Source organism: Hylobates moloch, unplaced genomic scaffold (genome assembly GCF_009828535.3).
Source record: "Hylobates moloch isolate HMO894 unplaced genomic scaffold, HMol_V3 SCAFFOLD_1, whole genome shotgun sequence".
Classification (NCBI taxonomy): Eukaryota; Metazoa; Chordata; class Mammalia; order Primates; family Hylobatidae; genus Hylobates; species Hylobates moloch.
The window spans coordinates 166,002,326-166,028,851 of record NW_026652276.1 but is presented as its reverse complement, the minus strand read 5'-3'; the positions used below and the strand labels follow the sequence as shown (position 1 = coordinate 166,028,851).

General features: G+C 39.4%; 1 long non-coding RNA gene across 1 annotated transcript; it reads right to left on the bottom strand.

Annotated features, from left to right (window-relative positions):
* Positions 1-363: 363 nt before the first annotated feature.
* LOC116809631 (uncharacterized) lies at positions 364-25,648 on the bottom strand. The gene is made up of 6 exons (XR_004369917.2): positions 25,574-25,648; positions 24,860-24,988; positions 24,089-24,207; positions 18,889-18,977; positions 13,649-13,724; positions 364-483 (listed from the first exon to the last, which is right to left on the bottom strand). It is a non-coding gene; the product is annotated as an uncharacterized LOC116809631 (long non-coding RNA).
* Between the last annotated feature and the right edge of the window lie 878 nt (positions 25,649-26,526).

Below are 26,526 nucleotides of genomic sequence, written 5' to 3'. Positions count from 1 at the left end.
CTCAACTTAGGTACTATATGAAAAGATTCAAAGGTGTATTCTTCTTGAGTTTGCCCTAGACCTCATACATAAAGCATTACTAGTCTTACCTAAGAGGTAAGAGATACATGGAGAGAGAGATGCAGTTCATGAGTCCCTGCCAGAGAGAAGCCTCCAGCAGGAGGTCTTGACCTCTGGAGAGAAATGCCAAGATAGGAGAGGAATTCCACAGACCACAAACAAGAAGTGGCATTATGCAGGAAGAACCAAGGACAAGTCAGCTTGACAGAGCCTATCTCTGGCCTGCGCTATGATGGATGTGGTGAACACTAAAGTGAGAGAGCTCCCTTAATGCAAGTAAGAACACACTGCCACCATCAGACATTCAGGTTTCCTCCCTAATAGCAAGGTTTAATTTAAAAAATAAACACACCAGCCTCCATGTCCACAAAGTGCTGAAATCCTGGAGGTTGGGCTATAGAGAGTGGCCTCCTCTGACATTATCTGGAAAATAAAGAAAAATGATTTATCTCAGGAATAACTTCATTCTTCACCTTTGCTGAAAAGTAGAAAAAAACACAAATAAATATTTTAGGTGGATATGCTACTTGACTACATGCTTATAATTTTACTTTGTAAAGGAAAATCCTGCTATCTTTCTACTTACAAAATGCCTTAAATAGGCCAGGCACAGTGGTTCACGCCTGTAATCCCAGCACTTTGGGAGGCCAAGGCCAGCAGATCACGAGGTCAGGAGATCGAGACCATCCTGGCTAACATGGTGAAACCCCGTCTCTACTAAAAATACAAAAAAAAAAAAATTCACCAGGCGTGGTGGCAGGCGCCTGTAGTCTCAGCTACTCAGGAGGCTGAGGCAGGAAAATGGCGTGAACCCGGGGAGCGGAGCTTGAAGTGAGCCGAGATCGTGCCACTGCACTCCAGCCTGGGCGACAGAGTGAAGCGGAGCTTGCAGTGAGCTGAGATCGTGCCACTGCACTCCAGCCCGGGCAACAGAGTGAGACTTCATCTCAAAAAAAAAAAAAAAAAAATTGCCTTAAATAATAAAGCTCTTCTCAGGAAAGTCCAATATGAGGATGGCGGTGTGTTTTAATGAAGGCTTTTGGCTCCTGGGAAATATAAGAAGGAACATCCAGAAATCGTGATAATAGATTTTCTGTCTTTTAATCCTGATGGGAAAGGCTATTTTAAAGAATTTCAATTCTTAATGAAGATACACAACAGAAGACAGCACTGATTAACTGTTAAGCATTCAATTCTTCCCAGCTATCTAGTCAGGTTTGGATTCTCTATTAAAATTCAATACTTAGGTCCACCAGTCAGGGAAGGAAGGGAAAGAATGTCTCTTGCTTCAAACTCCTAATGGCCTCCAGCTCTGCTGTGCCCAACTTTAAGTAGATTGCTTGGTTTGGCTACTTATACTGTTTTTTCTGGAAACCACTCACACTTCTTCTGGGTTGCACTCCTAAACCACTGGAAGTAGTCTGGCTGAGAAGGAATTAGAGTCCAAGTACTTTTTTTCTTTTACCTGTGCCTTTTGAGCACCCTGCACTTTAAAAAAAACAGAGAAAACAAATTTATTGACAACTTCTTACAATTATGTCTCATGGGAAGATTTTGTTGTTACCCACTCCTTCTTTCCAAATTTTACTGCGAAAGACTAAGCACTGTTAAATCCAGCTGGTGACTCCTATGGAAAAGTTTACCACAGAAACATTTGCAATCAGTTAAGATGTTGGTCCCATAATGCCTAGCAAAAGAAGCTGAAGATCATTCAGAACGGAAATGGAATTCTGTGTGCCAAGCCTTAGAGCTAAGCTTTAAAAAGTCACCCATGAACGATGTGCACTTTTCTCTTTGTTTGATGCCTGGTGAACGGAGACAACAATGGCTTTAAGGAGATTCTTATCCATTGTATTTGTGTCTGCATCTGTATAGAACATACTGTTTCCTTGGCAGGTCACCAAGACTTGCTCACATCTGTTTCTGCTTTCATTTCTATTACCCTATTCATTTCTGGCCAGGAGTCAAAAGAGCTCTAAGTTTACAAGTGCCACGAAGGCATTTGGTTGAGGAGAATATTTTTTCTTTTATTAAGCCTGTATTTCTGTTTTGATTTTTTCCTATTTTTCACTTAATCAGGATTAATCACAATGGAATAGAGGTTTTTATGAATATTCTGGAAAATGACATTTTAAAGGTGCAATTTACAGTGATCTAAATGCCTAGAAATTTTACGTTTACCACTGAATTACAGACCATATAGAGGGGCAGCTCTTTATTGCAAAACCGTGTGCTTCAGAGTTAGGTAGAGTTAATTCTGAGCCTAGCTCTGCCACTTATTGACGATCTGGCCTGAATCCTAGGCTTTCTCATCTGTATATAGGTGATGAAAAAGAAAATTCAACATCTTTAAGTTGTTGTGGAGATTAACTATAAACGCATGCTAAATGCTTGGGAAAGGGGAAGAATTATCAATGAAGAGTAGCTCTTATTAATACTTTGTGGCAGTAAAATGCAACGTTCTGATCACACTCAGCAATTTTTTTTGAAAGCTTGCTGGTTATCCTCTCTATGAAATTTAATTATTATGTAGTGGTTTTTCATTAGGCCCAATAGCATGTCATCACTAATAATAATGGATGCAAAGGCTTACTGAGGCAGAGAAGTTTTATTTGCTTAGCGAAGGCAAATGGGTCCGAGGACAACACATTTATGTTTGGAGAAAAAGAAACAAATTCCTATAAAAGCCGATACCATAATGAACATTTCAGAGAAAAATGCAACACTAGTAGATGTGAAAATAAGTCCTGATACCAGGAATAAGGGAAAACAGTGGTTATCTACTGAAAACCAGATAGTAGACCTAAATAAAATAGACAGTAAGATTAGCCAATGGAAACTATTCTCCATCTCTCACCTCTATTCTTTAGATTATAATCAGCATTGGCTCTTAACTGAAGGAAAAAGCCAGGCCCCAGCTAGGTAAACCAATGCCAATCTCAGTTAACCACTTGAGATGACAAATGGATTTGCCTCAGAATGTCGATTTTGTTTTGACCCTACGATCAGTAAAATTAAGCAAGGAGACTTATGTACACACATCTAGCCCAATCATAAACATAAAAGACACTGAAGTTTAAAATAAAGAATTTGAACAGTATTTAAAAGACAACATTGTAGGCATTCATTTCACTTCTGGAGTCAAGTAAAGTTGAGGAAGAAATATTGTACAATTTCGATAGGATTTCCTCAACCAGCTGGATTGATACACACCACATGGGTGACACTGTTTGCTGTATCGGGGGAGATGTTTATGATTCTTATCTTTAAAGCTGTGATTATTTTCCATACTTCCTAACAATTTTTCAGGTACCCCAAAGACAACCACACTCATCTATCATTATTCTCTAAAAATGTATTTTGGTTTTTTCTCGCTTAGGTGAGGTTGACTTTCATAAAGGAAGACAGGGATTCTTGTAAACATTGGAGTCTTTTCTTTAATCAGTTTTCTTGCCTCCTATTTGGTATCGCTTACTTCCCTCTGGGTCATTTCAATGAAATTAGACCTCATCATGCCATACCAAATAAAGGAAAAGAAAACTATGAATTAATGAAGTTTGGATAATGTAATTCTTTTAATGAAATTCAGGCTTATTGCTTTAAAGAACCTACGGTAATTAAAACAAGACTGAGAACTGCTTCGTTGAGATTCAAATTTAATAAATAACGAAGCGAGATTTGCAATTAGAATAACAGATCAGGCACCAGCCCAAGTATTGCCAATATCTGCTTATATTGTAAATCTGCTTTTTATTCATCTATTCATTCTTTCTTTCAACACAAACTTATTGAGCATGTATTATTTTCCAGGCAGTATGCTAGATGCTAGCGATAGAGTGGTTAACAAGAGAGAATTACTTCTTTACCTGCTTTATTCTGGTATACTTGGAAAAAATTTTCCTCTAATTAACCTTTCCCTTTATTATCTTATTTATATTATTCAATGTTTTCATATAATCAAAAACTCACAATTAAGATTAAATTAATGAGGTTTTATTCTACTTTTTATAAGGGCAGAAACTGATCAGCAACTCTTTCTTTTTCTGCAGCTGTGTGTCTTAAAAGATTAAAAGCTATTTGAATCTGTTTCTTTTTTCCTGACAACTTGCAGGAAATGGATACTTTTTGACTAGAAATGACTAGAAATGGCAAATCTTCTCTTTATTTCTGCTGTAACATTATTATAAGAGTTCAAACCAACAACAAGTTAAGAGATACAAAGTCAAGCAAATACTGCACAGTAAAAATATGGTGAAAGTAGATTTTGATGAGAAAAAAATGCTGCAACCTCCAACAGTGCATAGTAAAATAGTTGTCTCAGGAGGCAAAATGACCTAGGAAAGTTAAGCATAAGAACATAAAGCCTTATGGTTCTCAGAAGTATATCTGGCACCTCTGCAGGATACATTAACCAGAAAGAGCACAGACTTCTGGAAAAAGAACTGAGTCTAGTGGTCCCAAGCTCCGCTGGAAACTTGGGTCTGTCCCTTTACGTCTTAGGGAAACAGTTTACTGTATAAGCAATGGAGTTGAAATCAAAGCCTGATTAAATCCGATCAGGAGTTGTAACTGTGGCCAAGCTCCTTCCCTGAGGGGGTTCTTTCATCAAAATGATGAGATCAGACTAGAAGTTTTCTAAAAGAAGTTTTGGTGTTGACATTCTTCATTTTTAAAATTAGAGTTAACCAAGAGCTGTTCCCTAGTTGAAAAATTTATTTTTATTTTTTTCTGCATGGCACCTGTTCCACTCACTACCCTCCTATAAACTACTCCTTGTAGGACCACCCAAGCATACAGGAAAAGGTGGAAATGCCATGTTATGGGCTGGACTGTGTCCCTCCCAAAATTCCTATGTTAAATCTTAGCCCCTAGTACCTCAGAAAGTGACTTTATTTGGAGACACAGTTTTTAAAGGGTAATCAATTTAAAATGAGGTCATTAGGGTGGGCTGTAATCCAATATGATTGCTGTCTTTATAAAAAGGGGACATTTGGACACAGAGGCAGGCACAGAGGAAAGATGAAGTGAAGATGGAAGGAGAAAATGGTCATCTATAAGCCAAAGAGTGATGCCTGGAAGAGCGCTCTCCTTCACAGTCCTCAGAAGGAAGCAATCCTCCCAACAACTTGATCTCAGGCTTCTAACCTCTACAACTGTGAGACAATACATTTCTGTTGTTTATGCCAGTGGTTGCCAACTCCTGGGCCAAGGTCCTTGGCCTTTAATAGGGCCACACAGCAGGAGGTAAGCCGAGGGTGAGAACATTACCACAGCATTAGATTCTCATAGGAGCGTGAACCCTATTGTGAACTGTGTATGCGAGGGATCTGGGGTGCACACTCCTTATGAGAATCTAACTAGTGGCTGATGATCTGGGGTGGAACAGTTTTATCCCAAAACCATCTCCCTCCCACCCCTGTCCCTGGTGCCAAAAGGGTTGAAGACTGCTGGTTTACATGACCCACTTTGTGATACTTTGTTACAGCAGCCCTAGCAAACTAATACACCCCACTGAGCTAGTTCCAAGAAAGCAAGAAAAAAAGAGGTCTGACAATGACAAATATCAAAATACAGTGGCTTGGATCCTAGTCTCCCTGCCCCTTCTAAAGACATACCCCAGTTTTCATGTTTTCCTTTCGTGGCATCTCCCCTTTTTTCCTGTATCCCCCACTCCCCAAAGCTGCCTACAGACATATTTCAACTAGATATAAGTAGGCCAATTTGATGTAGAGGATTTATAACCTGATTTGTCACACTCACCCACCCTACTTGCCTGCCTCAGAATATTTTTTTTTATGGCCTGACTTCCTCATAAGGGCCCCTTTTAGCTATAATATCTGTAGAAATGGATGTGGTAGGTAATCAGTGGCTTCCTAGAAATTCTGAGAAGAGGAATGGCATGATGAAAAAGGTACTTTAGGAGATGATTAGTGACCATGAAAAGGAGGATGAGGAGAAGGAAGCAGATGCTGAGAGACAAAAATTATTGTCATTTTTCAAGTAGGTAATATGACCAGGTAGTCAACAGGATTAGATTAGATCTGTGGTTCTCAAACTTGAGTGGATGTTGCAATGAGCTGGAGGGTTTGCTGAAACACAGATTGCTGGGCCAACCCTTGAAGATTCTGTTTCAGCAGATCTGGGGTAGGGACCCAGAATTCCTATATGCGTAACAGTGCCAACCCAATGATAATTGATCACGCAAATTATGCAAATTCTATCTTATTTTGTCACCATATTAGCCAGGAATTAGAAGCCTCCACTCCTAAAATTAAGGGAAAATATGAACTGATGCCTTCAAATCTGGCTATAGTCTTAAGAGGTGACTAACATTTCTATTCCTCCACTCTCCCCACTCCAGTTGGGAATCACTGATTTATAATTTGCAAAACCCTTACATGTGATTTTCTTTTTAAACATTTTTATTATTTTATTTTTTATATTTTTATTTTTTATTTTTCCACAAGTTATTGGGGTACAAGTGGTATTTGGTTACATGAATAAGTTCTTTAGTGGTGATTTGTGAGACTTTAGTGCACCCATCACCCGAGCAGTATATGTTACACCCTATTTGTACTCTTTTATCCCTTGTCCCCCTCCCACCCTTCCCCTCAAGTCCCCAAAGTCCATTGTATCATTCTTATGCCTTTGCGTCCTCATAGCTTAGCTCCCACATATCAGTGAGAAGAGGCATCACACTGCCTGATTTCAAACTATACTATAAGGCCATAGTCACCAAAACAGCATGGTACTGATATAAAAATAGGCACATAGAACAATGGAACAGAATAGAGGACCCAGAAATAAACCCAAATACTTACAGCCAACTGATCTTTGACAAAGCAAACAAAAATATAAAGTGAAGGAGGGACACCTTTCTCAACAAGTGGTGCTGGGATAATTGGCTGGCCACATGTAGGAGAATGAAACTGTATCCTCATCTCTCACCTTCCATTTGACTTTCAAGAGCAATTGATGAATTCACAAATAATGGTTCTGTTCATCATTCCATTAAATAGGCTTTGAAAATATTACCCCCAATTTACAGATGAAAGAAATGATGATCAAAGGGCATTTCACCCCTCTCTCATTTCTGTTCCTGCCAAGTTTTTAACAATTTTCCCAAAAAATTAATGTCCCAACTCTGGAAGTCGCCCTTAACATATACGATGAGAACAATATTAGGCTGATCATTAAATTCACAAAACTAATTTAAAGCAAAGCACCACCCAATCAGAATCCATTAAAAACAGCAAGTCAACCTTAACAGGTTTCTCATCGGTAAATTATGGATTGTGCTTGAATGTTCATCCTATAGAACTGATCAAGTTTCTGGGTTTTTTTCTCTGTCCTTAGACTTCATGTTATATAAACAAGTGTCAGGGTATACATTCAGCAAGTTAGTTCCTTGTGAAATGAGGAGAAGATAAGCTTCTCCTTTCTGATTTCCTTCAAGTTCATGAAGAGAAAAATCCCAAGAACTGTACTTTCTATTAAATTGAGAAGAGAGATATGTAATGAGGAAAGAATTTTGTTCAACAATAGCAGCAGTGCCACATAGCTGACCAGCTGGAGCTTAGCCTGGTGGTGGCTCCACCGCCCTCCCTTCCAGAGAGAAGCCAGCGTGGCTCAACCCCTCTCTGTGAGGGTGAGAGACGCCTTCACAGAGGGAGTTTGCCCTCAGCCCTCATCAGAGAAACCAGCCATCCTTTCTGTAGTAGAATGATGCACTTATAATTTTTTGTGCTCTCTCTCTCTTTTCCCAACTGCTACCTTTTAAGTCAGTTTGGTGGCTTTCACATGAGCATTTAAGTGTATTGGGTCCACCCAGGTAATCCTTGGATTTAAATGAGTTGCTTTTATTTCCTCAGGGACTTAATTTTATTCAAAAGATGAGGGTTACACACTGATGCTTTATGTGAAAGAGAGAAAGAGAGAGAGAGAGAGGCCATTCTGAGATCAACAGTTCAACCTCTCCTTCCTGATTGCTATTTAAAGCACTTATTCCAACTTGAGGAGATTGTAATATATAGTTTCTTAATGTGTTTAGTTAAGGACTTCATGAATCATGTGGATTTCTCCACAACCTAAGTGGTAATTATGCTGAACCAAGGGTGTGCCATTTTGTGGACACTTCATTTTTGTGTCCCTGTTTATTTGTAGCAAGCAAGCTCAGTTCTGTAAGACACTGATTAGAGGGACAATGGAAGCTGTTATCTACTGTAAGTCGCATACAGCAAAAAGCTGCCAAGTGGTGTTCACATAATTGAAGAGGCAGAGCTTTCAGACTTGATTGTGATTTTGGGTTTGGGGCTTCAAATTCTAACTCAGGCTCTCAATAAGGCTAAGACCACTCCTTATCTTGAATTGTTCCTTTTCAGGAACAACACTCTACCTACAAATCTTGGAGATCTCATACAAGTTGTTGCATTTAAAACCTCCTTAACTAGGACAATCTCTTCCTCAGTCCTCCTAAAGCTAAGGAGCCCAGGCTGCTTCCTTTGCTTGCTGCTGGATATCAACTTTGCAAGGGATTTTACTAAGCGGAGAGAGGCTATGGGGGATGGTATTGGCAGTGAGTTACTTAGTACAACCCCAGGGCTGGGAGGGAGGGAGATGCTGTGCTTTCTTACCAGCTGTTATACTTCAAGAAGAAACAGGATTTTGTAACCCTTTCCTGGCATACCAGTCTCAAAACAAAGGCCAGACTCAGTTTTGACAAAGATTTTCTTGTGAAAATACACACAACACAACAGTGTGAATGCATTCCTATCTAAATATGATTAATAAAATGTGACATTGTTTCTGTGTTTTGGATTTTCACAAGAAAGTGTGAAAACAGAGGCATTAAACAGTGTTGGTCTCGTTGACATCCAAAGGGCGCTGCTATTTGCGTCTCCCTCAAGGAAAGCCAGTCTTTTCCACTGAGGAGTAGGGAAAGAAAACACCAATCCGAAAAAGAAAAAGTGGAGGGTTGGACCTCCTCTTGGTTAAAGCCCAGAAGCATATTCAAATGTGCTTCCCTTAAGAGTTAAGCACAGGCACCTCCCAGGAAATGACAAATGGTCCTACAGCCACAGCTCTGCTAATTTCCCTGCCCCCAATATCCAGACTTCCAGACATCAAATGGTTAGAAAAAGTGTTTAGTTTGAAAAAATTCTTGAGGTTTAGCTTGCCTCACAAACCACATTCTTTTTACCCTTCTCCCCTAGCCCAGTTTAAAAAAAAGGAAAAGGAAAGGAAAGGAAAGGAACATGCCTTGGAATTCTGATGATAGATTTTCATAAAATTGTCCACGTTGCTTCCTGAGGCAAAAAAAAAAAAAAGGAAAGAAAAAAAAGAAAATCTATATATAGTTACGACTTTTGTAGCTGTTGGTCTTCAATTAGAGATATTTGTCTTCTATTTTTACTTCTTTACATCTTGAATATTTTATTTTATTTTATTTTATTTTATTTTATTTTATTTTATTTTATTTTATTTTATTTTATTTTATTTATTTTATTTTTTGATAGAGGGCCTGGGTCTATTTCCCAGGCTGGAATGCAGTGGCATGATCATGGCTCACTGCAGCCTTGACCTCCTTGAGCTCAGGTGATCCTCCCACTTCAGCCCCCTGAGAAGCTGGGTCTATAGGCATGTGCCACCACACCCATCTAATCTTTTCACTTTTTGTAGAGACAGGGGTCTCACTATGTTGCCCAGACTGGTCTTGAACTCCAGGACTCAAGTAATCCTCCAGCCTCAGCCTCCCAAAGTGTTGGGATTACACATTTGTACCACCACACCTAGCCACATCTTGAATTCTTGTTGTAGTTTTCATTCTGCAATTTTTTATTCTGACAACCTAACTGCATATCAGCTCTACCCCCATAAAGATATCAACTATTTTCTGAAGCTCAAGGTCCCTGGATATACCAAAACCCTTAAATCAGTCTGTGAGCATTTTTTAACCTACAAATGCATGGGACCCAGCCTCAAAATTTCTTATTCAGGCCCAGCACAGTGGCTCAAGTCTAATCTCAGCACTTTGGGAGGCCAAGGCAGGTGGATCTCTTGAGGCCAGCAGTTCGGGATCAGCCTGGCCAACATAGCAAAACCCCATCTCTACTAAAGATTAAAAAAATTAACCGGGCATGGTGACACATGCCTGTAATTCCAGCTACTCAGGTGGCTGAGGCAAGAGAATCGCTTTAACCCAGGAGATGGAAGTTGCAGTGAGCCAAGATTGCACCACTGCACTCCAGCCTAGGCAACAGAGTGAGACCCTGTCTCCAAATAAATAAATAAATAAGTGTCATTCAGTAGTCTGATTTGGGCCTTAGAAAGTGTGATTGGCTCCTCCAGTGGTTTAAATACAGATCTGGGCTTGGAAGACACTGCTGAATAGTATACACCTACACACACACACACACACACACACACAAGCACACATTACTTTCTTTAATGACTACCATCCAATAAGAACAGTCATCATTTAAAGTTTTGTTTGTAATTCTATTGTAGAAGATATCCTATTTTTCCTTTACTGCTAAACTTCTTGAAAAAGTGGCCAGTCTGGCTTCACTTTTCCTGCTTCTAACCCTATGGTCCACTTACGTTGGATACAGTCAGGCTTCCTCCTAACAATTTCTAGATCCATAGTCAGTGACCTCATGATCATGATCTTCTTTAGTCCTCTGCTTCTTAAACACATTTTCAGCATTTAACACTTGATCATCCTCACCTTCTAGAAGCTCCCTTCTTTTTAGGATTATGAAGATCTGCTCTCCCTGGCACTCCCCCAGGTCTCTTCCTCTGAATCATCATATTCTTTCTGCTCCAAGTCTGTCTTTGGCTATTTTGTGTTCCATCTCCACAAATTCTCCTCTGGCAGGCTTATTCAACGCTGCAGACTCAAGTAGCATCTCCTTGCCTGTAGGCTCTCAGATCTGCTTCTTAATCCTCACTTCTTTCCCAAACTCCATTTCTCTTTATTTGTTGCTTGCACAACTCCTTTACCTGACTCTTCCACTATGCCTCCAAAGTAACATATTTCAAAAAGGAATTTACATTTTCTCCTATACCCACTGTCCATCAGGTGTTTCATGATTCTGTGAATGGTAGCTCAATCCTCTCAGCTATCAAGGCTCAAAGCTACAATATCATCTCTCACCGGCTCCTATTGCTAGCCTACAGCATCCAAATACGCATTGTGCCCTGTTAATTCTTCCACCAAAATATCTCCAACTCAGTCTTCTCCTTTCTATTCCTATGTCAGACTATAAATGCTATTGTATTTCTAAAATGGGGAAGATTTTTTAAGAACTAGAGTATTCAGAGAAAGATTGTAAATGCTCAAGTTGAAACTGAACAAGCCTGGAAGGACAGGTAGGGTCTAGGAAAGTCAAAGGAGGACAGAGAAGGAACGTCTTGGGAAGATCAACATGGTTGAAGGTTCAGATGCAGGAATAAGCATGGCATGAGCTAGTACAGTGATAATTTGTTTGACTAAAGCCAAGTGTGTATAAAGCAATCTCCAAAAGTTGCTCCCTAATGAACTATGCTTCCAGGTAATGATGTCCTTGTGCAATACCATCCTCTTCAATTTCAGTTGGCATTGTGGCTCTCTTTTTTCTACAGAATGTAGTGGAAGTGACACTGCATAACTTCCAAGGCTAAGACAGAAAAAGTCTTGCAGCTTCCTCTTTGCTGTCTTAGAACACTCTCTCGGAGCCAAATAAGAAATCTTCCTGCTATGCTAGAGGTGCCTGATATAGGCATTTCAGCAAAAAGTTCCAGCTGAGCTCGGCCTTCTAGTCATTTCTGTTAAGGCAACAGACACGTGAACAAAGCCATCTCGGATCCTTCAGACCAGACCAGCCGCCATCAGGATCCTAAGAGACCTCAGTCAGTACAAATTAGAATAGAATAATTGCCCAGCTAAGCCCTACTTGAATTCCTATCTATAAATCAGGAGATATAATAAAATTCTTGTTGTTTAAAGCCACTTATTTTTAAGGTAGTTTGTCAGGCACCAACAGATAACCAAAACACAAAGTCACAGTTTATTGAACAGTAAAAAATAATATTAAATATGTATAGTGGTTTCACATTGTGGATAGTCTTGAAAACACCAAGCAAAGAGGCTTTTTTTGCTGATACAGGATAATTGGAAGCCAGTGAAAGTTTTTGAGCAGTAGGTAACCATCACATTTCTAGTTTGGCAGAAATATACAAAATGCATAGACATTTTGGCAGAAATACTCAAAATGCATAGATAAATGACAAGTATTTGGCAATGTAATTTAGAAGACCTAGAGTTCAAACTTAGTTATGTAATATTGAGAAAGTTACTAGCTTGAGCATACTACCTCAAGGAAGTGTTGTAATGGTTAAATGGGTGACATACACGACAGTGCTTTGAAAATTCATTCTAAATACACTTTAAAATAAATTCTTGTTAAACCAATGAAGGAAAAACTAGAGGCATCAGAAGCAGCTAAAAAGTTGGGACAACAGTCTGGGTGTGGTATGATGCATTTCTTGATTAGGATGATTTATTCGATCCCTTTACAGCCTTATTTTTTGTAACTTTCTGATTCACAATTTGTACTCTGGCCATACTAACTATGAATAGTGGATTCCAAATGCCATACCTTGTACATTTTTCCTTGATTTTCATAGTTTGAATTAATCACTCTCTCATTGGTGCCTCCACTGTACATTTTACTCTATGAGGATTCCATATCATATTAAACAGTAATTGTTGGTTTATGCATTTGTCCCTTCACTAGCACTACACTCTGAGCACCTTTGATTACCTGGCACATGGTAGGGCCTTAATGAATGTTTTTCTATTTATCTGTTAGCTAGAACATTAGAGGTAGCAACATAAGAAGGACTGAATAAGAGGCATCTTAAAGGAAAAACAATAGAACTTCATGATTTCCTGAATTTGAAGAATGAAGACTATGGAATGATCAGAGATGATCTTGAGGTTTCAGATGTGTGCAAGTACAAGAACATTAGTGCACTAAGAGACTTGGTGGAAATAAGGATTCTGGACGTAATGGAAGAATTCTGGAAAGCTGAGATATGAATATGTTGAACTGAGAAAACAGCAAAGCATCCAAATAAAAATATGGCCAAGGAAGGCTACACCTGAAGTCAGAAATTGGAGATCAGCCTAGCCAACATGGTGAAACCCTGTCTGTAGTAAAAATGCAAAAAAAAATTAGCTGGGTGTGGTGGCAGGCGCCTGTAGTCCCAGCTACTCTGGAGGCTGAGGAAGGAGAATGGCATGAACCTGGGAGGCGGAGCTTGCAGTGAGCCCAGATCGCGCCACTGCACTCCAGCCTGGGTGAAAGAGCGAGACTCTGTCTCAAAAAAAAAAAAAAAATAGCTGTGTGTGGTGGTGGGCACCTATAATCCCAGCTACTCGGGAGGCTGATGTTGCAGTGAACCGAGATCACGCCACTGCACTCCAGCCTGGGTGACAGAGAGAGACTCAGTCTCAAAAAGAAAAAAAAATCCAGGTGGTTGTGTATATGATGCTATCATTGAGTTCATAAAACAGAAGGCAACCTTTTTTAGTTGCAGCACTTACATCAGTGATGATATTTGGTATCTTCTTGATAAAAGGTTTTCTCCAAGGGGTAGTGTAGGGAGAGAAGAAGTCCATCCTTAGAAATCAAGAGAAAGAAAGAAGTTATAGAGAGAAACTGAAATAAGTCAGCATTAATAAAACTATCCATGACAATGTCACAGAAGCCAGCAGCTGTTGCCTGGAGTGTGTTCTGCAAAGCATTCCATGTCCTAATATAAGTTCAAGTTCAGAAGTCTGCCTTTCCCCTCCTTGCTTTTTGAATGACACTATCATCCATTCAATGCTTTAAAGGAAATTTAGATACCATTCTCAATTCTTCCTTTTACCCTGATATTCTATCAATAAATATTATGAAGCTATCTTTTAAACATAATTCTTACCCTCTTTCTACTGCTCAACCTACTACCACCATGTTTCATGATGTAACTGGTCCTTAGCTGACTGTCTCCAATATTAGCTCTCCATGATCCAGCCTTCCTACTGCCAGAATAAGTGTTCTAAACCACAAATCACACCAAGAAGTGTCCTAGAGAGAATCCCTCAATGATTCCTCATTTCTAACAATATATACCGCTACCTCTATGATTTGAATGCTGGTGCCTACTTCCTCTTTTCTGATTCTTTCCCACAGGCAGTCCATGTTGCAGCTATAGGGAATTATGTGCAGGTATTTCAAACACAGCATGCCTAAAAGGGAATTCACCATAGTTTAAAGCCCTCAAGTTCTGCCAGGATTCTGTCTCAGAAATGTTACCACAAGGCAGAAACCTGGTAGTCATATTTAATTCCTTTCTTTTCCTGATTCTCACATGCCAAATTCACCTAAGTCTCTTCATCCTCAATGTTATCACCCCCACATCCTACCACAATTCATCTATCATCATGAAGATTCTCTTAAGTTCCTCTTACCTGCTCCAATCCATTCTCCAGACCACGGAGTTATGTTTCTAAACACACATCTGATCAGAATTAGAATTACAGTGAGGTTAGAGTTAATATTTGGGTTAGGATTTAACACTTTCAGAGAGTTCTCATTGTTGTTAGAATAAATCTCTAACATGCCTTTCAAGGCCCTCCATAATTATCCTCTGAATAACTTGGAATGTACTTGCATTAATTCAACCCCTATCTCACTCATCTTCCTTCCCTCCACTAACTTGTACCCATTTATCATGGACTCAAATGTTTGTGTCCTTCCAAAATTTATTTGTTGAAGCTCCCAATGTGATGCTATTTGGAAGTGGGGCCTTTGAAAGGTAATTATGTTTACATGGTGTCATAAAGATAGGGACCCCACGATGGAATTAGTGTCCCTCTAAGAAGAGACAGCAGAGTACCAGAGTGCTTTCTCTCTCTCTCTCTCTCTCTCTCTCTCTGTGTGTGTCTCTCTTTCTCTTTCTCTTTCTCTGCCATGTAAAGACATAATGTGTCTGCAAGCCAGGAAGAGAGTCCTCACGGGCAACTAAATTTGCTGGCACCCTGATCTTGGACTTCCTAGCCTTCATTGCTGTGAGAAATAAATGTTGTTTAAGCCAACCAGTCTATTTAGTTACAGCAGTCCGAGCTATGGCACCGTTGTAGTTCTGAGTTTGTCATTTCCTCAGAGTCCTTCTCTATGTCCCATAACTAGATCAGGACCCCTGCTATGTATTCCCATAGCACCCTACATATTTCCCATAAGATGTTTCATCACAGTTTAGTCTGTAGACTTCTTTAATGCCTGTCTTTTCTGCAGGAATCCTCTTGCCTTAGGTTCCCAAATCCCATCACAGTGACTGAGACATAGTAGACATAAAATACATATTTAATAAATGAATGAGTGAACCATCTGATTGAACTATGATGCCATGATTTTGCATATTCCTCTTTACTTCCTGGAGTGCCAACCCAACAAATTCTCACCCATCAAGATTGATCTTCTGTTCTTGGTGATCCATCTTAATATTCTCAGGCAAAGCTAGAAGCCTTATTTCTGTTTTCCCATGAAAATACTTCTATCACTAATCTTTTTCACATTATTTATCTCTCACACTTGCCCACTAAATTATGAGCAATTTGAAGGCAATTGTCATCTAAAGCATCCTTCTATCCTCACTGCCTATGATTCAATACATAGTTGCTGAATGAATGAGAAATGATTCACATGTCAGCTTCTTGAAAACTGGAATTATATATCTTGATATCTTCTATACCTGGGTAATGGTTACATAAAAAGTCTTGATAGCAATACAAACTAAGGTTTTAATAAATATTCAAAGGCAAGTACACATACATGCACATATACAAATCTTGCTTCTCCTCCTGTCTTCCTCATCCCAAATAATGATACCAACACCCACTTAGTAGCCAAAGCCAGCTCTCACCTCCACTTTCCATATTTAATTGATCACCAAGTCCTTTGAATTCTAGGTCATAAATATCTCTCTCCTTCTGTCTGTCTTCACAGCTTCAGCTTTAGGTTAGGCCCTCGCCATCCATTGGCCTGCACTGTTAATTATACCCCAAGTACCAACATACATATTGCTCTTTCTCAAACACAACTTCTCTTTCATGCCTCTCTTCACTTAGCAAATGTTGAATGAGTACCAACACTGACTGTAACCATGCTAGTTTTTATGACACAGTAGTGAATAAGACAGGCAAGATTCCGGCCCTTGTGGGACTTACCTTATAGAGCAGTGGCAATATTGACATTTGAGGTGAATAAATCTTTGTTATGGCTCTGTCCCATGTACAATAGAATGTTTAGCAGCACCCCTGGCCTCTATCCACTAAATGCTAGTAGCATACACCCCTGTCCCCAGTTAATGACAGTCAAAAATGTCTCCAGACACTGCCAAACATCCCCTGGGAGACAAAAGCACGTTGGATTGAGAATCACTGTTCTAGAGGGAGATTATGATAACATTAATTATGTAAGTACAAATTATGATAAGTGTCACCTCCCACTACAAATATTGTATCATCTTTCCTAGGAAGGGCTTTCCTTTCCTTTCTGTTTTGGTGAATTTCTCCAGGATTCACTTCCAATGTTCCCTTCTCCTGGAAGCCTCCTCAACTTCCCCAAGCAGAACAAGTTACTTTTTAACTCCCTTAGACCTTGTTAATACCTTGTTCACTGCATTAAGGAAAAATATCTTTGTTTTAAAGAGCTAATGCATTATTTTCTCAGGTAAATTACAGTAACCTCTACCCATGCATGAATTGCCCTTACATCAAATTTTAATAAACAAAGTATTTCAGTATATGCAGTTTAGTTTTATATACTTTTTCTCAACCACAAGAATTTTAGTTCCAGTATATAAGAATTATGAGTTACTCCTTTTGGGGATAATTAGAAAAAGAGGAAATTGGGTGATGGGAATAAAAAGTAAAGGAAGGCAGATGGCATGACAGTAACAGAGGTTTTTGCCTTGAGGCTTTAGGAAATTAGGGAATCTGAGGAGACATCAACTAGGACCTTAAAATGGAACTCCCACAGTTGCAAAGAAGAAGGGAAGTAGTATTTGTGTAAGAGGGGCCTGATGGCATGTTCTTTGGGGAGTTATCTCTGGGATTGAGGATGCAGAAGTCAACAATTCCAAATCATGAAATCAGAAAGGCATTGCACATTTGGATGGAGAACCAAATTCAGGGGGAAAGATCTTTCATATGTATATTATTTTGGCAAAGCAAAGCAAATTTGTGGACATTTTATTGAAATGGCAGAGGAGAAAGGCCTTGAGAAATTTCAACTGAGCAAGAGATGATAAATGGAAAGCAGTTGTACCATAACCATTATTAGTAATTTAAGATGTAAAAAATGTTACCGATATTCTTTGTTTAGCATGCTGTTCTGATGGTTCTATTTTAGAGATAATACAAAGAAGATTCATACAAGTTTGCATTTAATCCTTCTATAACTGTATTGTCCCCCTAAAATCTTAAGTACCTCAAACTGCAAGAGCTTGTTATCCTCACAATTAGGGAGAATCTACTCTATCTGTAACAGTCTCCTGAGACTGGAATTTCTATCTTATTCCTTTTTCTATTCCCACACCTACACTGGGCACATAATAAGAACTTAATCATTATTTGTTGAACATATAATTCAAAACAAGACGTGGCAGGAGGAATTGGCAAAACCTATCCTATTCTCTCAGATGGAGATTCTGAGAGCAAAGTGAAGATTGGGAGCAGGCAGAGCAGAAATGCACTCAGCTGCAGACAATAGACGGAAGTCAGAAGCAGAGACAGCATGGAGGCAATAAGCCAGAATGGCCATCAGAGCGGTCCTGCACGAAGGAATGCAGGTGCTGCAACAAGTGTAGGACTGTAGAGTCCTGGGGAAGCACTATTGGAGATCCGGGCAGTTAGGTCTGCAACAGTAACTGACATGAATATACAGACATGGCACTGAAGTTTAGGAGCAGAACTCCAGCCTCCAGGGTGTAAGGAAGGGGTAATAAATGGCTGGTTGCCAAGATCAGAGCTCAGGCCCAATTTTTTTTCTTTCTTTATTTTCTCTCTCCCTTTTTTCTTTTCTTGAGACAAGATCTTGCTCTGTCACCTAGGCTGGAGTGCAGTGGCACAATCTCAGCTCACTGTAGCCTGACCTCCGGTCTCAACTGACCCTCCCACATCAGCCACCTGAGTAGCTCAGACCACAGGCACACACCACTATGCCTAATTTTTATGTTTTTATTTTTTGTAGAGACAAGATCTTTCTATGTTGCCCAGTCTGACCTCAAACTCGGGCTCAAGCAATCCTCCCATCAGGCCGAATTTCTAACATTGTGTCTTACACAGACAGTAGTAGTTTTGTGGAATGAATGAAGGAAGCAAGGAGTGAATAGACTGATTGATTTTTACCAATAATAGAGGAACCAGGCACATTATCAAAAGAGGAACTCGAGTGCAAGAAAACGAGATAGATGATATAAGAATGGACATAAAATTTAGTCTGGTTTCAGAAATATGAAGCCCAGATAAAAGAACAGAGCCCCAGAGAGAAAAACGATAGACAATGCTTAGAAAAGGCTAGAACTGAGCTTCTTAAATTTATCCTATACAACAGGTCCTGTTCCAAGTCTGGGCAGGAGTATGTCTGCCAGTGTGCATAAATGGCCACAGTTGTAAAATGAGGTCCCTGTCAGAAAATCCAGTAGGGACTTACAGACATGAACAATGACTTATGCGACTGCTTTAGTCCAGCATGTTGCACATTCTGAAGTTCTGAATAGGAAGATCTATTCTCTTACCTACTCTCCTGGGTACTTCAGAAGGAAAGTCCATTTTTCAAGGCTCCAAAGTGTCATTTTTATTCAAGTATCAAAACATGACACAGAAACTACAGGGAATAGAAGCATATGTCTCTGATGTCAATGTGTAAATAAAATGTTTCAAAACATCACCTGGGCCTCTGGAAGCATTTTCTAGGAGGAGTAATGAATTTGCAGTAAAGTATGCATCTTTTTGGCCTCACCTGATCTGCTTAATTACCAAGGGAATGGCACCCCAAGTCCACAGAGTGGTGAATTCCAAGATACTATAACTGGGAGAAGTTAATTGGTCCATAGAGGAACTGAGGCTACAGCCCACACTTCATTAGCACCAGGTTTTAACCATTACTCAAATCACAGTCAGCTTTCTTGAAGAGTTCATGTATACCCTTCAGTACACATTTTTTCACTGTAAATATGTTAACTAAATAACTTTAAATAGAGTTAGGGTGAACAAAAAAAAAAAGGATTAAAATTCTTCCTTTCATGCTACAAATACTGTAATAAAGAATAATTAATAGGCTTCCAGAATGTCCAGCTACCCATCTTTTTGTACCAAGGAGAATCAAGAAAAGAAGGGGCCTAGACAGGCAAGGGGAGATGTTGGCAATGGGTATGAAGTTCCTGTCAGACAGAAGGAATGAGTCCTTGTGATCTACTGCACAGCATGGTGACTACAGTTAATGATAACGTATTGTATACTTTAAAGGAGCTTAAAAAAGAGGATTTGTTAATATTCTCACCAGAAAGAAATAATAAATATTTGAGGTGATAAATATGTTAGTCTGATTTGATTATTCCAAATGTATACATGTATTGAAACATCACATTGTACCCCATAAATATATACAATTATTATTGGTCAACTAGAAATAAAATAGAATAAAAGTAGTAAGTCAACAGACATATTAAAGAGAGAGCAAAAAAAATGTGAAGGAGGCTTTTTGGAGTGAAGGAGAAGAGAGAGAAGAAGTTATCTTCATAACTGGACTTCCAGGTTTCCATCTTGCCCTAGTCTGTTCTCCATGAGGCTATCAAAGTAATTTATCTAAATCCAACTTTAACCATAACAGTCACATTCCTCAACACTAGTAGTTCCCTAACTGCCGCGTGATCAGAATCGCTTAGAGGGCTCGTTAACCCACAAATTGCTGAGAAGCCACACCCAGAGTTTCTGATTCAGTGGGTCTGAGATAAAACATGAGAATTTGTGTTTCTTGCAAGTTCTAAGGTGATGCTAATGTTACTATCCAGGGACCACGCTTTGAGAACCAGTGATCTGGAGAAAGTCTTTAACTTTGAGTTTCAATTTTCTCCTTGTAAAATAATTTTCCCCTTGTAAAATTCTTCAGATTGTTGTGAGTGTTAAATATTGAAAAATATTCCAGACAAATGCTAGATTTTATTTTTATTTAAAGGAAGGAGCAAGAGGCTTTCAGTCAAGAGGCCAGCCCCCTCGTTGCAGATCTACCATAAGCTGACTAGTCAAATAACCTCTCTAGTCATGTTTTCTCATTTGTAAAAGGAATTACTTCATGCAGCTAGCACTTATTGAATACTTGTTGTATACCAGACACTTGTCAGACAATAGAAATATGGTCTGACAAATAGAAAAACAAATCTTGCTTCCATACATTTATAATTATGATTATGATTTGGGTGATGTTTGAATTGTCTTCCAACTCTCAGTTATTTCCTGACTTTATAATTAATAAAATCAGCTTTTTCCTAGTCTTATGGTATTTTGTTCCTCATAAATTTGGCTTAAATGTTTATGAGCTATTAGGTAACAATTAGGCTTGACTATTGGGTGAACTGCCTAAAATACATTTATGTGTTAAGTACATTTCATGTGTTGATTGCCATTATATTAATAAAAGAAAATTTTTAATGTATGGGTTAAATAGTAACTCATCAGTGAAGTAAATAACCAGTATTTATATTTATGTTCCTTATTTTCCAGCTATGTCATGCCAAATCAGTTGTTTATTGGGTAGATATTTGTTGAGCATCTACAAGTCAGCAGGCACTATGCCAGGATCTACTGATAGAAGGGTAAATGAAATTGGCATTGTGTCTGCTATAAAAGACCTCACATTCAAGTGAAGCTAGTCAATGAATAATTAGCACTTTTGATTAATTAACCAACCAGTCTTGTGGTAGATATTAGGTATTAGAAGTACAAGGCATTTTAAAAAGGTACAGCAAAAGGACTTGGCCCATTCTAGGATATCTAGGAAGCCTTAGACAAGTCACTTCAGCTTTCTGAGCCTCAACTGTCTTGTAAAATTGAAAAAAAGTAATAAAACACACCCCTTAAGATGTAGATAATGATTGTTGGCACTTTGAGATAATTTATTTAAAATTCCCGCCACAGTACTTAGCATACTATATAACAGGTAGTTATGACATCACATTAACTAACTGAAAGATTATTCACACAAAGAATTCCACTGGTCAGAATCAAATTTTAAAGAGTTTATCAGGGCCAGGCACGGTGGCTCATGTAATCCCAGTACTTTGGGAGGTCGAGGCAGGCGGATCACTTGAGGTGAGGAGTTTGAAACCAGCCTGGTCCCACATGGCAAAAGCCCATCTCTACTAAAAATACAAAAAAAATAGCCAGGCATGGTGGCGGGTGCCTGTAATCCCAGCTACTCAGTAGGCTGAGACACAAGAATTGCTTGGACCCTGGGGACAGAGGTTGCAGTAAGCCAAGTTCATGCCACTGCACTACAGCCTGGGCAACAGAGCAGGACTCCATCTCAGAAAAAAAAAAAAAAAAAAAAAAAAAAAAAAGTTTAACGGTAATACCAATAATTTAATTTGCCAGTTTTAAAAAATAAAATATAAACTGTATTAATTGCAAATATAGTATCACACAGAATTAAGTCTTTATAATTGTTTTTCTATATGTAATATATGAACCAAAGAGAGATCATGGATGAATTAATCAATTATCAACACCCAGACTCTTTCTTGCAACTGGAAGTAAATGTCTCCTTATTTCTTTCAGCTACTTGAAAAGAATTGAAAAATATGAGTCTGGAAGCCAAGCCAACCAAAGTTCTAATAAACCAGGTGGACTTTTGGAATGCATCAACATTCTGGTGTTTTTCAACTTAAGGATGGATTTGGAACTGGCTGCAGAAATGTAATCAGCATCTTCTCAAAGAAAAAGGCAGACTTAACTGAAAGTTGAAATTTTTGTGCCCAAATACATCCATCTGAATTATGGGGCTTGGAATAGTCAATAACAAGATACCACAAAACAACTATCTCCATACAATCTGTATAAAAGAATACTCAGAATCATGTGTAAGTAAAGAGGTGGTTACCTATTTCATATTTCTAAACTTGAAAAATGGGGCACTGGAGATTAAACTGGGATTCATGAAATATGAGATAAATCGACTCTGTCTACACATTGTAAAAGAACCTCATGAGAAAAATTGATGATTCACTAACAAGTTAGGAAAATAAAATCCATACATACTTAAATGTTTCTTGCTTCAATACTAAAAAGCAAAGGAAGAGGGGCATAACATAGAAAACCTAAAGAATATTTTAGTGGAAGGCTTTAAAATGGGGGTGAGTGTTAAAATTAAGCAGCTGCTTCAAATGATCTTATTCTAAACATGCATAATCCTCTTGCATAGTAATCCTAACATCATCCTTAAACTCTATCCAGCTCCTTCTGGACTCCTGTTATAGCTAAAATTCCACACCACATGTGTTTATTACCTCACCTTTCCCTCTTCCACTTCCGCTCACCTGGATTTTGTCCCACTGAAACCACTGTTACCAAGGTCACCAGTGACCTCCAAGGTGCTAATTTATGTAATCTTTTTCGCCTTTTCTGGACCTCTCAGAAAAACATGAAACTTTCCAGCACCCTAAAAAACTATTCTTTCCTCTCTGCAAAGCCTGTTTTCTTTCCTTCTGTGATGGGGACATTATGGCTTTTCCCCATCCAAAGTGGCTGCTCCTTCTCAGTTGCCTTGATGATTTTCCTCTTCTGTTCGTTCTTTAACGTTGGAGCTCTTCAGAGTTTTGTCCTATGTTTGATTATTTTCTACTTTCACAAGCACATATAATCTGGGGGATTTCATTACTCCCATGACATCAGTCATCTGATGATTCCTTTATCCATAAGTCAAGGCCAAATAGAAATTGTGGACTTGAGGCCTAAGTATCTAATTATCTATGAGACATCTCCTCTTAGATGGCCCACAATCACCCAAAATTGAACATGAACTGGCCTCTTTATCCTCTCCTCCCCACCCCATGCTATCTCCTCCTCAAACATTCCCCAAGTCACTGGACGGCACCTCCAGCCATCCAGTTGCCAAAGCCAGAAACTGGCAGTGCTCCTTGAGTCATCCCCTTGAGTTCTTCCTCTCTCTCTCTCTCTCCCCATTACCAAACATCAGAGCATTTTTCTTCTACTTATGAAACATTTCTAAAGCTCATCAACTTCTCTTGAGCTCCACCACTTCTATCCTCGTTCAGGCCGCCATCATTTCCCCTCAGAATTCCTGCTGCAGTCTCCTTACTGTTCTCCCATTCTCTACTGTGCTCCCCTTCCAATCGTTTCTCCACACAGCAGCCCCAGTCATCTTATTCAAAACACTCTCTGGTTTCCTACCTTCTCTGTTTAAAATAATCTAAACACTCCCATAGCACACTTGAGAAAACACAAACACCAGAATACAGCCTAAAAGGTCCTTTTTGATCTGGTCTCTCCCAAAACCATCAATCTCATCTCTAGCTCCTTCCTCTATCCTCCCTCTTTTCCACCACAATCCCATCATACTGAAATGCTCCATTCCTCAGATTGACAAATTTTTCAGTGCCTCTGTGCCCACACCACTCTCACACCTCTTTTTAAAATTCTGTTTGTATTTAAGGGTTGAACAAGGATGTTGCATCCTCCAGGAAGCCCTCCTTGATTCCACTTATCTGAATCTAGATGAGGTGTCCATCCTAAATCCTCCCATAAACATGTAAGCATTCTATTCCTCCATTACGGTATTCGACACACTCTTCTCTATCCTCCAACAGACTATAAGCCCCCGAGGGCAATGACCTTAGCATTCTGTTTCATAATTATATACCCACCAACCCAGTAAGTGCCTGGCATAACACTAAGTATTGCTTGAGTAAACATACATCTTACCAGCCGGGCGTGGTGGCTCATGCCTGCAATCCTAGCACTTTGGGAGGCCGAGGTGGGTGGACCACCTGAGATGAAGAGTTCAAGACCAGCCTGGCAAACATGGTGAAGCCTCCTCTCTACTGAAAAATAGAAAACTTAGCCAGGGGTAGTGGTGGACACCTGTAATCCCAGCTACTTGGGAGGCTGAGGCAGGAGAATAGCTTGAACTCAAGAGACAGAGGTTGCAGTGAGCTGAGATCATGTCATTGCACTCCAGCCTGAGCAACAGAGCAAAAACTGTCTCAAAAAATATATATGTATATAGATCTTGACTCATTTAAATAATCAATGGGAACTGAATATCCTAATTGATATGACCCAGAGCAGGAATCTCTATGCCTTTCAAACAAATATCACAGAAAGAAATCAGCCCTTGCTGGGCACAGTGGCTCATGCCTGTAATCCAAGCACTTTAAGAGGCAGAGGCAGGTGAATCACTTGAGCTCAGTTGGAGTTTAAGACCAGCCTGGGCAACATGGCGAAACCCCATCTCTACAAAGAATACAAAAAAATTAGCCTGGCATGGTGGCATGCACCTGTAGTCCCATCCACTAGGGAGGCTGGAGCAAGAGGATCACGTGAATCCAGGAAGTCGAGGCTGCAGTGAACCCAGATCGTGCTACTGCACTCGAGCCTGGGTGATAAAGTGAGACCTTCTCAACAAATAAATAAATACAAAATAAAAAACCAGCACTTAACTCTTCAGCTACCACATTAATTCTCAGCAAATACCTTCTTAGCAGTTGTTTGACAATCAAGTCAACTAGAACTGGAACTAGAATGAGATAACAAGGTATTGCTGCTTCTCACAGAGTAGATCCTCAATGAATGTTTGAAAGGAGATATCAGTCCGATGTTTAACTTTGATCAAAGAAAGAAATATGAGATTAAGACATCAGGGCCTCGTCAGGCTGTTCTGCATTTCTGTATTAGCCAGACTCTCAATCGTTTTCTTGCCATATATAAACGTGTGGCCCAGTTTGTAATCAGTGGGTTATAGGAAGCTAAAGAAATTATCTTTTTTCATAGAAAATAATTTGGGAATAGGGACCCAGGTATTAACCGTCTAGCACCAAAGTTGTAGGAATCTTTAGTCTCCTCTGCCTCCCTTCTTCTGTCCCTCTACTCTCAAGTCTTGACCCCGCCCCACTCCCTTACTTGTTTTTCCTTCTACTCATTTTCTCCTCCCTCCCTCTCTCCTCCTCCCCACACTAGAACCATCAGGGCCCTCACCAGGGCACTCAGTGCAGGTTCTGGGTCAGCTCTTGCAGCTCTACCAGTCCCACCCCCATCCCCAGGAAAAGCTGCTCCTTATTTGGAGTCACAAAAATATTTAACAGAGATCTAACTGACCACTAAAAATTACTCCTTTAAAACAAACACCGAATCAACTATTTTCCCCCAAGTTATGTGTAAAAACAGCTGCAATTAGAACTTGATTCTCACTTTAAGAAAGAAAGATTCTCGTTTAGTTTTCTCCACTTTCATTGTTTCTTTCTAGGTCCAGGGCCTCCCACCAAATGCTGACGGCTGCCTGCTTCAAACCCTGCCACATCAGCAGGGAGGGAGCACAGCGGCATTTGGTATTTGCATCAGTTTCCAGGAATGCTTTTCAAGTTATCAGTTCACTCTGCTGCCTTTAGCAGAGATGTTTTCCTTCTAAGTTTATAGATGCGTGCTTGAACTTACAGTCCTCTAATTCTCAAAAACTTGCCGAGGATTTTTCTTTTTTGGCTAAAAGAGAAATTATAATCACACTTCTAAAAACATTCTACGTTTTAAACTATTTTGACAACAACAACAAAACCTACAATGAAATGTTTAAAATTTGGGGTATCTATTGCATATCCAATGATTGAGCCAACTTGACCCCAGAAGCATTATCAGATAACCTCACTGAAGGGTATTTGGAGGGTTTCTTTCATAAATCTCTTGCATTACGACCCTGAGTCATTTTGCTCAGAATTAGTCTCTGACTCTCAGCAACACAGGACAAATGCACACATATGCCCTGCAAAGGCAATTCAGCAGAGTGGTAACAATGATTCTTAGAAATCATTGCTCACTCTTCTGATATGCAGAAAAAAAATTCGTTATGATGTAGTGTTGAAGTTTTTCTTTCCTGATAAAGATGATTTCCACTTTAAAAGTTTTTTGTTAGTTCTGTAATGGTGATATTTCAGGGAAATGTTAAAAATGTTCTTGGAATATACAATTCAACCTCAGGTCTTTTGTTGTTGTTGTTCCTAGAACCTAGAAAACTTCAAACATTGTTGCCTAGTTAGAAAAAAATTTGAATGTGGATTGCTCCTTGTAAACCCCCTCCTAGGAAGGACCAGTAACCCTTTCAAATTCTTTCACTCCCAGTTACTTCAAAAAATCATCCAAAGTTGTCTCCC